Genomic DNA, 15,228 nt, shown 5'->3' with positions numbered 1-15,228 from the left:
CTTGCACTACACTACTTTCTTGATTAGATCCAGTTACACACATCACTCTACAACTCTCAGGAAGATTACACACTTCACTTTGATGGCTTAACACATTCTCTAAGACCACCAACTCAATAAACATCAATTATGTCTACATAATTAGCCATCTCAACTAAGTCAGCCACACAACCTAATTACATCAAGAATTTACAATAAGATCAAAAAATATCATTGTAGATCACTATTCAAATCATAACAACAAATTACAATGAAATATCAATCGTTGATTGATCATAACTCATCATGGAAATGCGGTTTGTATCCTCAAAACACTCTCTAAATAATTTTGTCGGTTTCCAAGAAAATCTTCCTTGAATTGCGCTAAAACAACTATTAAATCTTTCATGTGGGTTGTGTCGTGTTACCAACTTTAAGTAGACTCACTGTCGATCACCGTCATAACATAAATCATTACTGGTTTGAGGATTTCATCACCTATCCTTAAAACATACTAAAACCTTAGCAAAAATTCATCAAAAATTGGAACACACCTTCTCATAATCATCACAAGTTCTGGTTCCGGTCACATACATCTTTCCATGATACAAGTTCACTATCCAAACCACAAATCACCAATCATTGCCAATCGACTCATCCAATCAAAATAATTCTGCTTTACTAGTTAAAGTTTTAATTCGTAGACATTTAGATCACTACCAGTAAACCCTATCTTTCGGTAAACCAAATCACTTAGATGCTAAAACAAAACATCAGGAACATTAGTTGCCAGTAATGAAAACACAAATAACTGATCATGTCATCTATTCATAGAATCTCAATCTCTTCATCACAAATAAACTTCTATCCTTTACCGGTGTAGTCATCCAACTTCAACAACATGACCTGATCTACCTCAGTTATGCCAAATGTCAATAGTTTGGTTAGCTCTCTTCTCTTAGCAAGTGAAGATTTATACTTGCCTCTCAATGTTTTTAGGGCTTCCTCAGTTTCTGCAAGTTTATTAGACATCTCTCTATAACTCATATCCCCACGTCTACCTTAGGAATCTTTCTCAAGCAGTTAAGCCTCAAACAAGGTTGGCTCTGATACCAATTGATAAACTTAAAAGGCACTGAGAGGGGGGGTGAATCAGTGCAAGCAAAAACAATATGAATTTGATCACCATCTTAAACAACTTAGAACTTAACAAGCATAAGAGGAATATCACCACATAAGCTAATGCCCAATAAAATAAATTCAACATAACACAAGAGATTTATACGTGGAAACCCAAAAGGGAAAAACCATGGTGGGAGTTAATACCCACAAGATTCACTATCTGCAGAATAGATATCTTGACCAATTAATGTCTTACAAACATGTCCTATTAGGAGCAGAACCGATTAGGAGTCACCCAGTTAAGGGATTTAAATGACGAGCCCTGTTAGGAGATTTGACCTATTAGGATCAACCTCACAAGAGGATTTAACACTCTGATATAGAGCTACCCTATTAGGGGATTTACAATGTAAGGCCTATTAGGACCTACCCTGTTAGGAGATTTTATTACTACAAACTGTTAGGAAAACAACAATTTAAATTATCTTCATATAACACCTCTGTGTTTGATAATATCCACTTTAGATCCTCAAAACTTCAACAACACATCAATACAAACCTTCACTAATCATTGCACAATCAAAATCTCAATATTCGCCTTCGATCTGTTCAACATACGCATGTCTATCTCAAAACTCATCACACTTTTTATAGACATCAACTTAGATGGCTACAACCTTGGAACAATTTCCTAGGTTCAATGAATCTAGACAAACTATCATTGCACATCGAACTTATGTCAGCCACCAACATAAAAAACTAAAAATTTGTGTCATTTTACCGATTTAAGTGACTTTATCACTACCAGTTATGTGTTCATCATAATGCCTTCTCTGTACATCAAATCTTGCTTGTCCAGTTGAATCTGTCGATGCGGTCATGAACATAGCTCCAAATACTTATCTCCATCAATCCTGTAAAACAACATCATTCAAATCTTCATCAATTGCTTGTACTGGTTGCATGAATGCAACTCTGTCTTTGTTTACCGGCTAAGAACCTATTTGTCGATTCACTGGTAAACTGTCATCTATACTGGTTATACCTTATTGATTGTCTTGCAAGACTTAGATTAATACAAGAACATTGTTGTCATCAATGACAACACAAGATTTAGTCATCAAAAGTGAATCTCAATCTCTTCATCACATTTACTAATCAATCATTTATCGGTTACAAATCACCAACAATCTTTACTAGTTCAGTCAAATGCCAACAATCTCCATCCTTGAGCTACTCAAAACATCCTTCATCCATAAAGAGATCCTTGAGAAAGCCCTCATTGAATCCCATGTCCCTCAGAATATTAATGCTACCCAATTCGAAGCCCTCATAGGTAACCTTGCCGCATAGCACCATCTTGTCTTCACATCCATTGATGCACCCTTTGATGATGCAAGCCATAACAAGCCTCTCCATATAAAAGCCCTTGTGCACAAACATAAAATTAAGAGTCATCATAGATGATGGATCTGGCTTGAATCTCTGTACATATAAGTTAATTAAACAATTGGGTATCTCCGAGGACTTGGTTGATATGTTAGGCAAAATAGTAATAAAAGCATATTATGATGCAAAAAGAGTCTCCAAAAGAAAAATCACCTTACCTCTTCAAGTGGGCCCCACTATAGTGGATACAACTTGCCAAGTTTTGGACATTGATCTCCCCTATAACATTCTTCTTGGCCTTCCTTGAATCTACTCCATTCAAGCCATCCCTTCCATGTACCATCAATGTCTAAAATTTCCATTCAATGGTAGGGAAATTACTATCTGTGCTGACCCACAACCTTTTGAATATTGAAAAATTCTTGAAGGGAATCATCCTTATCATTATCCACTTAATAGACCCGCTCCATTCCCTCCATCTGAATCATCCAATGTCGCATCCACCTCATCCGCACCCAAGGACAAGGTCAAAATAATGGATAATGGTTGTGGAGAGTACACCTTGCAGAATGCTCTTTACATGGGTCAATTACCACTCTCTCCTAAGTCATATGGCAAGCCACAAGAAATAAAGAAACAAGAAAAACCCACTATCCAATGTAAGCAAACCACCTTCCAATAGTGGGGTCGACTTGATGAGGAGAGCCTGGAAACTGATGTCACCTCTTGGCTATATTGAGAGGAAGAAGAAGAACCAGCAAAAGTCCCAAAACAGATGTATCTGAAGGCTTCTGCTATAATAGAAAAGATGGGCTATAAAGGACATTGTCTTAGACCCGAAGAAAAAGGCATAAAATCACCCATCTCCCTAGTTTCACAAGTATAATAAGGGCTTGGGGTCCTCACCTGTGCTGAAGATCACCATCACTGGGATCCAACTAGATCCTCCTGTTGACATCGAAGAATCTGACAAAGAGGAGTTCCATGAAATGCCTTTTGAATACGAATATATATTTGATGACACCCATGTAAATGCCATCACCCCCATTATCTCCTCCACATCATATGAGCTCAAACTGATTCATCCCAAACTTATTGACCATGATCAGCAAGAACCACTTGTTTTAGATGTTTGTGTTGATGATGATACTCTTATAGCATTACTTAATATGCATGACCTCTAGAACCACATGACTGTCCACGGGATTCAGCTTCATTTAGAAGCTTACTTTGGTAGGCAAGTAAACTCCCTCAATCACAAAATGAAAACAAAAAGAAAAATCCCTTGGTGAAAACCTTTATGAGGCACCTTTGGAAATAGAAAAAGTAAAAAAAAAGGATGCATATTCTAGTAAAAACCTAGATTAAGTGCTAGAAGATGGGGGAATTGACTTACCTACCATGGTTTCACCCAAATAAGATAGATCACCATTGCTGACTGAAGAAATTGATACTATCAACATGAAAATAGAAGACAACCCTAAGAATGTGTTCCTCGCCAAATCATTAATGGATCAAGAAAAATAGAATTTCATGAGCTTCCTAAAGGAGACACAAATCAACTTTGCCTAGTCCTATGGAAACATGCCAAGCCTTGATCTAGAACTAGTGGTACACAATCTTGCAGTCAGACCTGATGTCAAACCAGTTAAACAAAAGTTATGTTAGATGCATCCCCAAATAACACTTTTGGTTAAAGAAGAACTACAAAATATGTTGAATGTAGGTTTCATTAAACCCATAGATTATCTTGAATAGGTTTCCAACATTGTACCTATTAGTAAACCAACTGGGGGCATTAGAATATACACAATCTTCAGGGATTTGAACAAAGCATGTCCAAAAGATGAAATCCCATTACCAAACATAGACATGATTGTGGACCTTAGAACAGGGCATGAAATGTTATCACTTATGGATGGTTTTTCAAGGTATAATCAAATGAAGATCGCAGAAGAAGGTCAACACAAGACAACATTAACCATACCATGGGGCACCTTTTGTTACCAAGTTACTCCCTTTGGCCTTAAGAATGTAGAAGCTACTTACCAATGAGTTATGACAATAATTTTCCATGATCTCCTGCACAAAATAATGGAGGACTATGTAGATGATCTTCTAGGCAAGTCCAAAATAGGAGAAGAACATATCCCAATCCTAAGGAGAATCTTTGAGAAGCTTGAGAAATACAAGCTCCATCTAAACCCCAAGAAGTGTGTCTTTGGGGTTACATCAGGGAAGCTCCTAGGGTTTATAGTTCCTTGTAAAGGCATTGAAGTAGATCCTATTGGTTCCCAAACCAATAGTCCTCGAGTCCTAGAGGAATTGCCACTAACTCATTGACAAAATCGGGGAAGGATTTGGCCAACAAATGAGATTCGGTCACAAGACTGAAATCTCCTACACTTTTGGCTCTCCAAGACCAAAGCGGGTGAACCTATGCTATGTCCTACAACTTTCAGCTTCAAAACACTATTGACATTACATGTTACAATAGATCATCCCAATGAAAGATACTAAGGAAGATGGATAAACTCCTGGTTATGGCTTTAACCTTAGTTTGTAAGCATCTAAGCACTCATTGACGAGGGGTTTTTATACACTAATCCTACTCCTAATGCTGAAGAGAAATACAAAAATGAAAGATTTTGATTAAGAAATGATTCTAAAAATGAGAATAACACATCAACCAGTGCTTTCACTCATTGGGCAACAGAGTTTACTCTCAGAAGATAGCTTTATACCCAACTATTTTGCCTTGTAACCAAAGAGATCTAGGCATCAATGCAATGCACCAACACCCATTAGCTTAGTTTTCCTACAATCATGCTTAAAGACCCTGATGTAAAAGACATTACTTCTCATCTTATTTAAGCTATTTAATCTCTTTCTTGAAGAGAAGCAAGAATAAGATAAACACATGGCTTTCTAGGACAAAACATAAAATATTTGATTATCTATTTCATAAATAACACCATTACTTGTAGGAGAAAATAGCAAAAGAAACCTCTATTCATTGCTTACATGTGTGATTATAGCTATTCAAAATACAAAGCATATATCAACTGAAAGCAAGAGAGATATATTCAAGAGAAGAAAACCTAAAGAAACCCTAAAAGCATCTTGAGAATTTCCCCCTCTTCAATCTTGCAATCTACATCTTTGAAAATCTGCTCCTCTTCCTTCAAAATTTGCTAAAATTTGAACTTCCACCTAGCTGGAAATTTGAAAAATCTGAGACATGTCCCTTTTGGTTGCACCTACAAGTATTTGTCACAATCTGCACTCTTACACTGCTGGAAACTATTGAAAATTTGAAAAATATCATCTTCAAGCATTTGTCAAGCCACCTTTGCTAAAAGCTCAAAAAATTGCCATATTTGGTTTGTTGCTTATATTGACTGAAAAGCACACACCTTTCCCTCTACCCTGAAAACTGAAAATACCTCTTTTGGTTGAAAAATGAGAAAATTTCCCATTTTGTGAAAGTTACCTTTGACCTTCAGCTGCACTTTTTCATTCGCCCAAAATGGCAAAAAGAATCCTCCCTATGCTGCAAAGACCCCTATGTGCCTTGTCACTTTCTAATCTACATATTGGCCTCTGAAAAGTATCTCAAAATCTAAAAATAAAACATTTCAGCACTGGTGCCAAAATAATTCCCTTTTTTTGTGCATTTGCTTTCTAAGCAAACAGTATCCCCTTTATGCATATTCATCTTTGAGTGAAAAATGAATAATCTCCCTTCTTTGCTTAATCCACTCATCTGAAGTGACAATATTCCCTCATAAGTTCACTTTCTGTAACTTTACGCTCGGATGAAAAATTTCCTTTAAGTAAAAATACAATTTCACTACACTCACTGACCAATACTCTTTTCTTGGTGAAAACTCATATCAGAATACTTCCTCCCTAAAGCACTTTATAATATCTACAAGCTTGCAAATATTTTTATGTAGTCAATGTCTGAGAAAAATGTATATTGGTTTATGTCAAGAAACACTCTCCAAAACTCATACTGTAGCCTTCGGAAGATCAGTGACATATACCCCTGTTTCACCCTATGATTTTCATACCTTGCCAATTTGCAGTGTGAGAAATGTTCTCAGATTTTACTTTAAAATATCATCCCATCTGTAGCATAGTCCTTCTGTGAAAATAATTTCTCTTCTTGACCACGACACATCTTCTCCCTTGAATGCAAATTTTACATCATCCATTTCTTTATTACCTTTGAGAAAGAAAATAAATCCTCATCCACAGTGTCTAACATAATGGATAAGATTTAATTCTTACCTATACAAAATTTCTTAGGAGTAGAGAAAATGCATTTCAAGCGTTGATTTTCTAGCTCCTGTAGATAAGGGTTAATTGCATATTTACCTCTAATTTACTTAAGGTAAACATTAACTTGTAGGTGTAACCTTTTGCCTTTGGAATCACATTTCACTTCTAATAATATTACAATTCTGCATTATCACCCCTCATACACATTTGACACTATAAAATAAAAATTATCTTGAAGAAAATTTGCTACTATCCTACTTCTCAGACCCCCATTTTGTGGCAATTTTGATCATCATTATCAAATAAGTGACATTACCATTTTGAATCCTTTGTATGATTTTATTAGCCGAAACTTGGTTGTCAGAACAACCACTCCCCATATTCAACTATCACACCTATTCGATCTTCCATAATAACTTCGATGGGCCATGATGATGCGCACAGTGAGAACTGTGATACACGGTATCTCTGCTCGCTCCATATTCAATCTCCTACAATCGTGCCATTCATTTGTGAATATTACCTAGAATCATGATATCCTTTGAAGCCACACACCCATGAGGCATCATGTCAAACACTCCTCACAACGTGTCTCTAATTCCACACTTAGCATAAATGTCCATCTGGGCATGAAGAATGCTAAGCGGGTTGTGTAATTTGGCTCTAAACCGGCTGATAGTATTTTCTCTAAAGCTCTTTTAAAACCTTTATTGAATTCTCACTCCATATGATCTACAATCCTGGCCCTTCATAGTAGTGTCCATCAACCCCATATGCCTCTCCTAATGCTGCCTATACCAATTTGTTCTCAGCCGCATCAAACACTTATGAATCCTGGCAATCATTTTCACAACACTTATGCAATCACAACATATGCGTTCCCTCCCGACGCTCTGTGAAGTTCCTGTACATATTCTATAACAATGCCGACAGGAGACCGTATTAGTTCGAGCCATTTTTCAATCATCTCGCACCCCTTGTCCAGAGTTCCAAATTTCGTTTATATGAATGATAGTCATGCTTTCAACAATTATTAAAATCTCCTTGTGTACCTTGATTGATGTCAATATAATGTTTCAAGTCTCTCATTTTAGCATATGTGTATCTGGCAAAGTGAAGCTGCAACATTTGACAAAATTCACCTATTCTTTCATGATCATTGTGCAAGCATGAACAAACCCTAAATCATTTTACCTCATCCTCCATTCTGGAAATACACCTATCTCAGTTGCCCTAATTAATCCTTGAGTTTTTATCACTTTATATTTTTCATTGTGCCCGCCTTTAACTTCTTTCTCCTCTGCGCGGGCTATACCTTTTGTGTTTCTTGCAGGCTCATAGTTCCTTGAGAGAGCACAGGATAATGGGAGAAGAAAATCTCCCTTAGTCGCTTATCCCGCGAGTGGCTTTGCTGGTCTCTTGTGCACCACGGAATAAGCAATTTTCTTTTACCGCTCCACCTAGTGCTTGCGCCCCGCGTTTCAACATGGCCCTCCTATATTGCGCGGGGTAAGGGGTTGATCCCTACCACACCGCTTACCTTATCCCGCGCTGCTTCCACTCCCCAAGCCTTCCTTAAATTTTTTTGAAACTTTATTCTTTGGAGGCTTGGATAGGGCTCAATACCTTTAAATCATTATTTTAAATGATTTAAGTCATTTATCAATTTTAATAGCCCCTCTTTTATAATTTGATTTATTAAATCATCATACATCTTGGTTTTCCCCTCAAAGAATCAAATAAATGTTTAAAAACATTTATCCCATACTGCATTTAAATATAATATTATTTTAATCAATTTGATTAGACATAATATATATTTAATCTGAGGCCTTAGTGGGTCATACTATACTTCAGCCTTAGTCACGCTAAAAAAATTCTCATTCTTAAACAACCGAACTGCTGGAAATGCTATGATTCATTGACCTGAAGTGTCTAGGATGCAGGAAATTGAAATCAGGATCACTAAATTTGACTTTTTTACAACTTTGAAATTTGGTGGAAAATACCTAAGTAGTCTCTGGAATCAGTTTCAAAAACTGATCAAAACACCTGATCAAACCCTGGGAGCTGGCAAATTGAAAGATTGTAAAACATAGAATCTGGGTCATCTGACGGATCATCATTATGACATCCAAGGCAAAAATTATTCACTGTCAAAGTTGCCTACTCAGTTGTTTTTGAATCTGAGCTTGTTTAAACAACTTGAGAAGCCCTTAAAACCTGATTTTAAAAAATATCAAATCATCACTTTGAGAGCCGGCACTTGGTACACTAGTAGATGAACATACCCTAAATATATGTGCAGGAGGATTTGACCTGATAAGGTCACATGTAGAAATTATTCACCCTCTAAGTTGGCTCCTCTGATAAATCTTAAACCCTGAAAATGTTCATTTGGAATGGGCTTCAAAAAGTGGCCAAATGAAGAGTTGGGGACCTACAAATCTGGGATATGAGAGATAATTTTAGTGAGAATCATGGGGTTCATTTTATTTAAAATGTGGGTAAATGGGGCATGAAATATGAATTTTCAAAGTGGCCCTCAAACTGTTGTTTGGTAATGTTCGGTTGGAGAACTAAACTTTTAGCAAATGGAATTTACTCTGAAAACTTGGCAACTGGATTGATGGGAGTTAGCCACTTGGCTCAAGGCTTCAAAAAATAGCAGGGAAATGAGAACAACTCTCCATTTGGCTTGACAATCAACTAATGCAAAGTTATAATGCCTTAAATGGGGCTACTAAAAAAAGTGTAGAAAGGTGCAAAATGCAGACCTAACCCCAGGACCTCCAAAGGAGACTTCACACATGCATCATAATTGATCATGGGATGCTTAAAATGGACACATGGCATATATATAAGGTGTAGAACCATCCCTCAAAGGTATTTCTCTTGACAATTCACCAATGCAAAACACAAGCTCACCAAATGAGCTACTCAAACCTGCTCTGAAAGGCGATTCTGAATGCACTCTACAAAATTTTTGAAATGCCAATAGATCCCGCAAAGGTAAAAGATATAATGGAAATTCCTTCCCCTAAGATACTCAAGCAACTTCACAGTCTTCAAGGAAAGCACCTGTCCATTCGTAGGTTCGTTGTGTAGCTAGCAGACAAGTAGCATCCCTTTGCTCACCTCCTTTGCAAAGACACAAAGTTTAAGTGGGATTGCCTATGTCAGAAGGCCTTCAATAAACTCAAGGAATACTTGGCCTCTCCTCCAGTCTTAATGCCACCAATCCCAGGACAATCGCTTCTCTTGTACATATCAGCAACATCGGTGGCACTAGGGGCATTATTGGCACAAACACATGAGAATGGAAAAGAGAATGTGATATAATACATCAGTTATACTCTTATAGGGTATGGGATTAACTACACTCCCATTGAAAGACCCTTCCTTGCATTAGTATTTAGTACACAAAAATTGTGGCATTACATGCTCAAAAATAAGACAAAGCTTATAGCCAAGATTGACCCTTTGAAATATTTATTATCTAAGGCTGCCCTCACAGGCCACACAATTAAGTGGGTCATGCTCTTGAGAAAATTTGGTATTGAATATGTGGATCAAAAATCCATAAAAGGACATGTTATAGTAGATCAGCTAGCCGAAACCCCTCTTCAAGGAGATCACCCCCTCATAGCCGAGTTCCTTGATGATGCCATCATGACTATCTCTACATCCACCAAATGGCAGTTGTACCTCGATGGATCGTGCACACAAAATGGATCAAGGATATTGCTGATAGGCACTCAAGGAGACCATTTTTCCTAAATCCTACAAGATTTCCTTTGCATGCACCAACAATATTGCAAACTATGAATTCCTTATCATTGGACTTTTCCTTGCCATATAATGAAAGATCAATGAGCTACAAGTTTATGGTGACTCACAACTTGTCATCAAATAGGTAAATGATGAGTATCAAAATAAGAATGACAAATTTCTCCCTTACCACAACATGGTTGAAGATCTTAAGAAACACTTCACTGTTATCCAATTTGAACAAGTCCCTAGAACAAGCAATAGATTTGTTGACGCCATGGAAATAATTGGTTCCCTCTTACAGATGCCAGCAAATAGTTAGAAGTGCGGGTTCTTGGTTGAAAAACTCCTTGTTCCAACATATGATCTCTCCAAATCTAAATTGGTGTGTGTTCTTATTGGTCTCCAATCTCCCTGGTATCAAGAAACCTATGCCTACCTCCGAGACAACGTCATCCCACCTCACCTCACTAAAAACCTATTGGATATTATTGGTCATTATTGCTGCTAGGATGTGTTATTCTCATTGATTTCAACATATTCCTGTGTATTACTCCGGTGATTGCAAATTGGGAAGATCTTATGATCCAGTTTGTTGTTTTGTTTTGTTAATCATTATTTTGTAGAGCTCGATATACCCTCCAGTATATTCTGGTGTGATCAGATCTTATGCTGAATTTTTGGGATATTATTTGGGATGGTCTTGTGTATCTTCATTTTAGATGGATAGTGATTTGGTGCTCCGCAAGTTATCTTTCTTCATTACAGTTTCTGATTGGTTGTCTTCTTGAGCTTTCAGACGTTGATCGATGAAGATTTGATAAGCGGTGTTGGTGCAGCTATTCCTAATGATTCTAATGTGCTTGTTGGTGTTTCCTAGTTGTAACCTATTTGTTTTGGTGATCCACATTCATCATTGTGAGAGGTTTTGGTGGTTTCTATGAATCGGTGATAATTTTTCATGTTATGCGGTTTTCCTCATGGTGTAGTGTGTTGTGGTTGATTTTGGCATGATTTCCGATGGAGTTGAGTGTTTGAGAATCTCTTTTAGGACCATGTTATGCTATGTACATAATTATATTTGTCCAGTGATCAATCTTTCTATCGTGTGATGTAATTTTGTAATTGAGGGTTGAGGGTTTAGCCGACCTTGTTATCAAGGTTGATGATTTGTATATATAGGTGATATTGTCATGTAATTTAGGTGTCAATGTTATGTCTGCATTATCAAAGAGAGGTTTATGTGCAAGAAAGTGATTCATCCTTCAGTGTTGTGATTGAGGAGAGGTTGGTGTTGCAGGGCAAACATTTGTGCTTAACCAGAACTGTTATCAAGCATTTGGAGATGTTATTCTTTCAAATTGTAGTCTGAATTATGTTGTAATTTAGTGAGACTTTCCTGAGGGTTGTAGCCTTCCGAGCCATTAGCTTTTGAGAAGTAATATCTAGGCAGTGTGCCTAAATGCATATGTATTTCCCATTGTAATATTTTCACATACTACTACAAAGTATGATCTTATTGTGGTTAGGTTCCCACCATGGTTTTTCCCTTAACCGGGTTTTCCACATCAAAATCCTGGTGTTGTGTGTTGTGCTTTCAATTTTCTTATTTGTCATATTATTGTAGTTTATCAGATCTATGTTTTGTGATTAAGTTTTATATTTCGGTGAAGACTGATTCACCCCCCCTCTCAGTATTTCTTCTTGGTTGCTGCTAACAATTGGTATCAGAGCTAGATCCTCCGATAGAGGCTTAATCGCTTGAAGAGATCTGAGATGGCAGATGAAGGTTTAATCTTTAAGAAGGACAGTCTGAGATTTGATGGGAGTAACATTGCTATATGGAAGGACCAGATGGAAGTGCACTTGAAATATCTTGGCGAAGATTATTGGAAGATTACAAAGAATGCCTATACTATTCCTTCAAATGGATCATCTACTCCTGATGAGATCAAGGAAGATGAACATAATATTAGAGCGAAGGAAACATTTCTTAGTGCCCTAGCTAGTTCTAAGATGACAAATGTAATGGGACTACAGACCACACATGAGATCTGGGTGAAGCTTGCTCAGATTCTATATGAAGATGATAAAAAGGTGAAGGTTGCTAAGTTGCAGAGTTTAAAAGGAAAGTATGAGATGTTGATGAAGGGAGATGATGAGAACATAAACTCTTTCATGGATAAGGTGAATGATCTTGTCCTAGTTAATCTTGGCATTCAGCTGAAATGGGTTTCCTCTTGTTTGCTTACCAGAGGCAATAAGTTCAGCACTCTTTCCAATTATTCTGCAGACTCCACCTTTGAACTCCAGAATGAGTTCTTTGTCGTTCAGCTGAGTAACACTCATAAGGTTGTTCTTAAGGCCTTCCACCCAGTAGACATCATCTGCACTTCTCTTTCCATTCAGTGAGATGGATCCTGAGATGGATCCTTTACCTTTTACCAAGCAAGGTGCATTGTTGCCAAACCAGACAACACCTCCATCATATTCTTCCAGAGACAAAAACTTTCTCCGGTCACCAGTCATGTGGTGAGAACACCTGCTATCAATGATCCACTCATTAGAGTTGTCAATGCGAGAGAAAAATGATTTCTGATTAGACACCTCTTCCTTTACAGCTACAAACACTATGTCCTCATTCTCTTCATCCTTATATTCTTCGTCGGTAACACCTTCATCCACTACAACAAGACAATTTCTCCTACCTCCTCCTTTATACTTTCTAAACCTTTCCGGTTTATCCTTATTGTCATTGCTAGGACAGTTAATAGCTATATGTCCTATCTTATTGTAGGAAAAACATTTTAGAGGAAGCTTACCTCTATATTTTCCAGTGCCTTTTGGAAGTCTCTTGGCAAGAAGAGCTTCAAACTCCATCAGAATCTCCTCATCATCCATGTCTCTATTTGGCCTAGATTCATAGCTGATGCTTACTTCTTTTCCTTTTCTGGTTGGTGCAACAGATGCTCTAAAGGCTGACTCGCTCTTATAAACACTGGCATCATAGTTATTCAACTCATATGCAGTCAACTTTGCAATGATAGAGTCTAAGGATACATTGGTTTTGTCGATAGATCTTAACTCCTGAATAGCAGCAACTCTAATTGCATAGACTGGTAACAATGATCTCAAAACTTTACTGACAATAGTTTCATCATCAATTGTTCCACTAGTGCTCTTGATATCTCCAACCACAGTCTTGATCCTTATGCCATATTATTTAATGGTCTCACCTTCAACCATCCCCATGTCTTCAAATTTTCCTCTAAGGCTTTCTTGCTTAGCTTGCTTGACATGCTCATCACCACCATAAATAGATTCCAATGTGTCCCATACATCCTTAGGATTTTCCTTATCTTGTACATCAATAAACTCAATATCAAATAGACTGCTAATAAGAGCTTCCATGACTTGCCCATTTTCTTGAATCTCTCTTTTCTGATCATCTGTTAGAGTGCCAGTGGGGATTACATAGGCATTCTCAACATATCTCTAGTGTTGAGCACCCAAACTCTTGATATAGATCTTCATTCTGTCCTTCCATATTTTGAAGTTATCTCTATTGAACTTAGGACCTTCCCTCTTCATCATTAAAGCAAGATCTTTTACCTCAAGTGGTTAAGCTTATATCACCGAAGACCTGGAGTTGCTCTGATACAAATTGATGAATAATGATGAAAAAATGATACATTAACTAGTACTGAGAGGGGGGGGGGGGGGGGTGAATCAATACAGACAAAAACTTCTCCACAACTTTTCAAGTTAAAACAATGCTAACCGGTTGTCTTCATTACTGAACTGAACCATGGAAGTACCGGTTAAACACAGTAAGACTTCAGATAGCTAAACCAGTAAAACTGAATACTTCAAATAACATTCAACACTTGATAACTACTTCACTAATATACTCATGCATGTGTTGTATTAGTAATACCATAACCATTAGCTCTGTATGCATATTCACCTACACAAAGAATACTCAATCATCACATGAAAAATGCACAATTCATGACACACAAATTTTTCACGTGGAAACCCAAATGGGAAAAACCATGGTGGGGATGAATACCCACAAGCCTATTTTTGAACTCTTTTGAAGCATGCTCTATTAGGATCCTAGTCTGATTAAATACTTTACAATATGGTTATGTTAGGAACCAATCCTATTAAAGATCACCTAGTTAAGGGATGGGTATAAACCTTGTTAAAGGTTACCTCGCTAGAGGATTTAAAGAGCTCAATGAACTTGAGTCACCTGGTTAGAGGATTTACATTAAGCCTGTTAAAGCTACCCGGTCAAGGAATTTTCCTTATGTTGAAATGATTAGAAGTCAATAGGTAAAGCTTTGATCTGATAACAACACTACTTGCTAAGCCAGATCCTTTTCAGCTCCTCTCCTCTGCAATCACACTCTGTAGGTTCCACACTCTATTACAACATTTGCCAAAAACAACAATATCAAAACTCATCGATCTTATAGACAACAATTAGGTCGGTAGCATAAACCCTAAACCCTAAACATTTTAAGTTTACAATTTCAAGCGGTCCAAATCTGACCGTCCAAACACATTACATAGAATGAAACAATCTAAACAAATCTCAAGTCACTCTACATCGTCCTATCTTCACCACATCAGGAAAATGGTAACCCATCACACGCTCTTCATACACCACTC

Source organism: Cryptomeria japonica, chromosome 6 (assembly GCF_030272615.1).
Source record: "Cryptomeria japonica chromosome 6, Sugi_1.0, whole genome shotgun sequence".
Lineage (NCBI taxonomy): Eukaryota > Viridiplantae > Streptophyta > Pinopsida > Cupressales > Cupressaceae > Cryptomeria > Cryptomeria japonica.
This window is presented reverse-complemented; position numbering follows the sequence as displayed.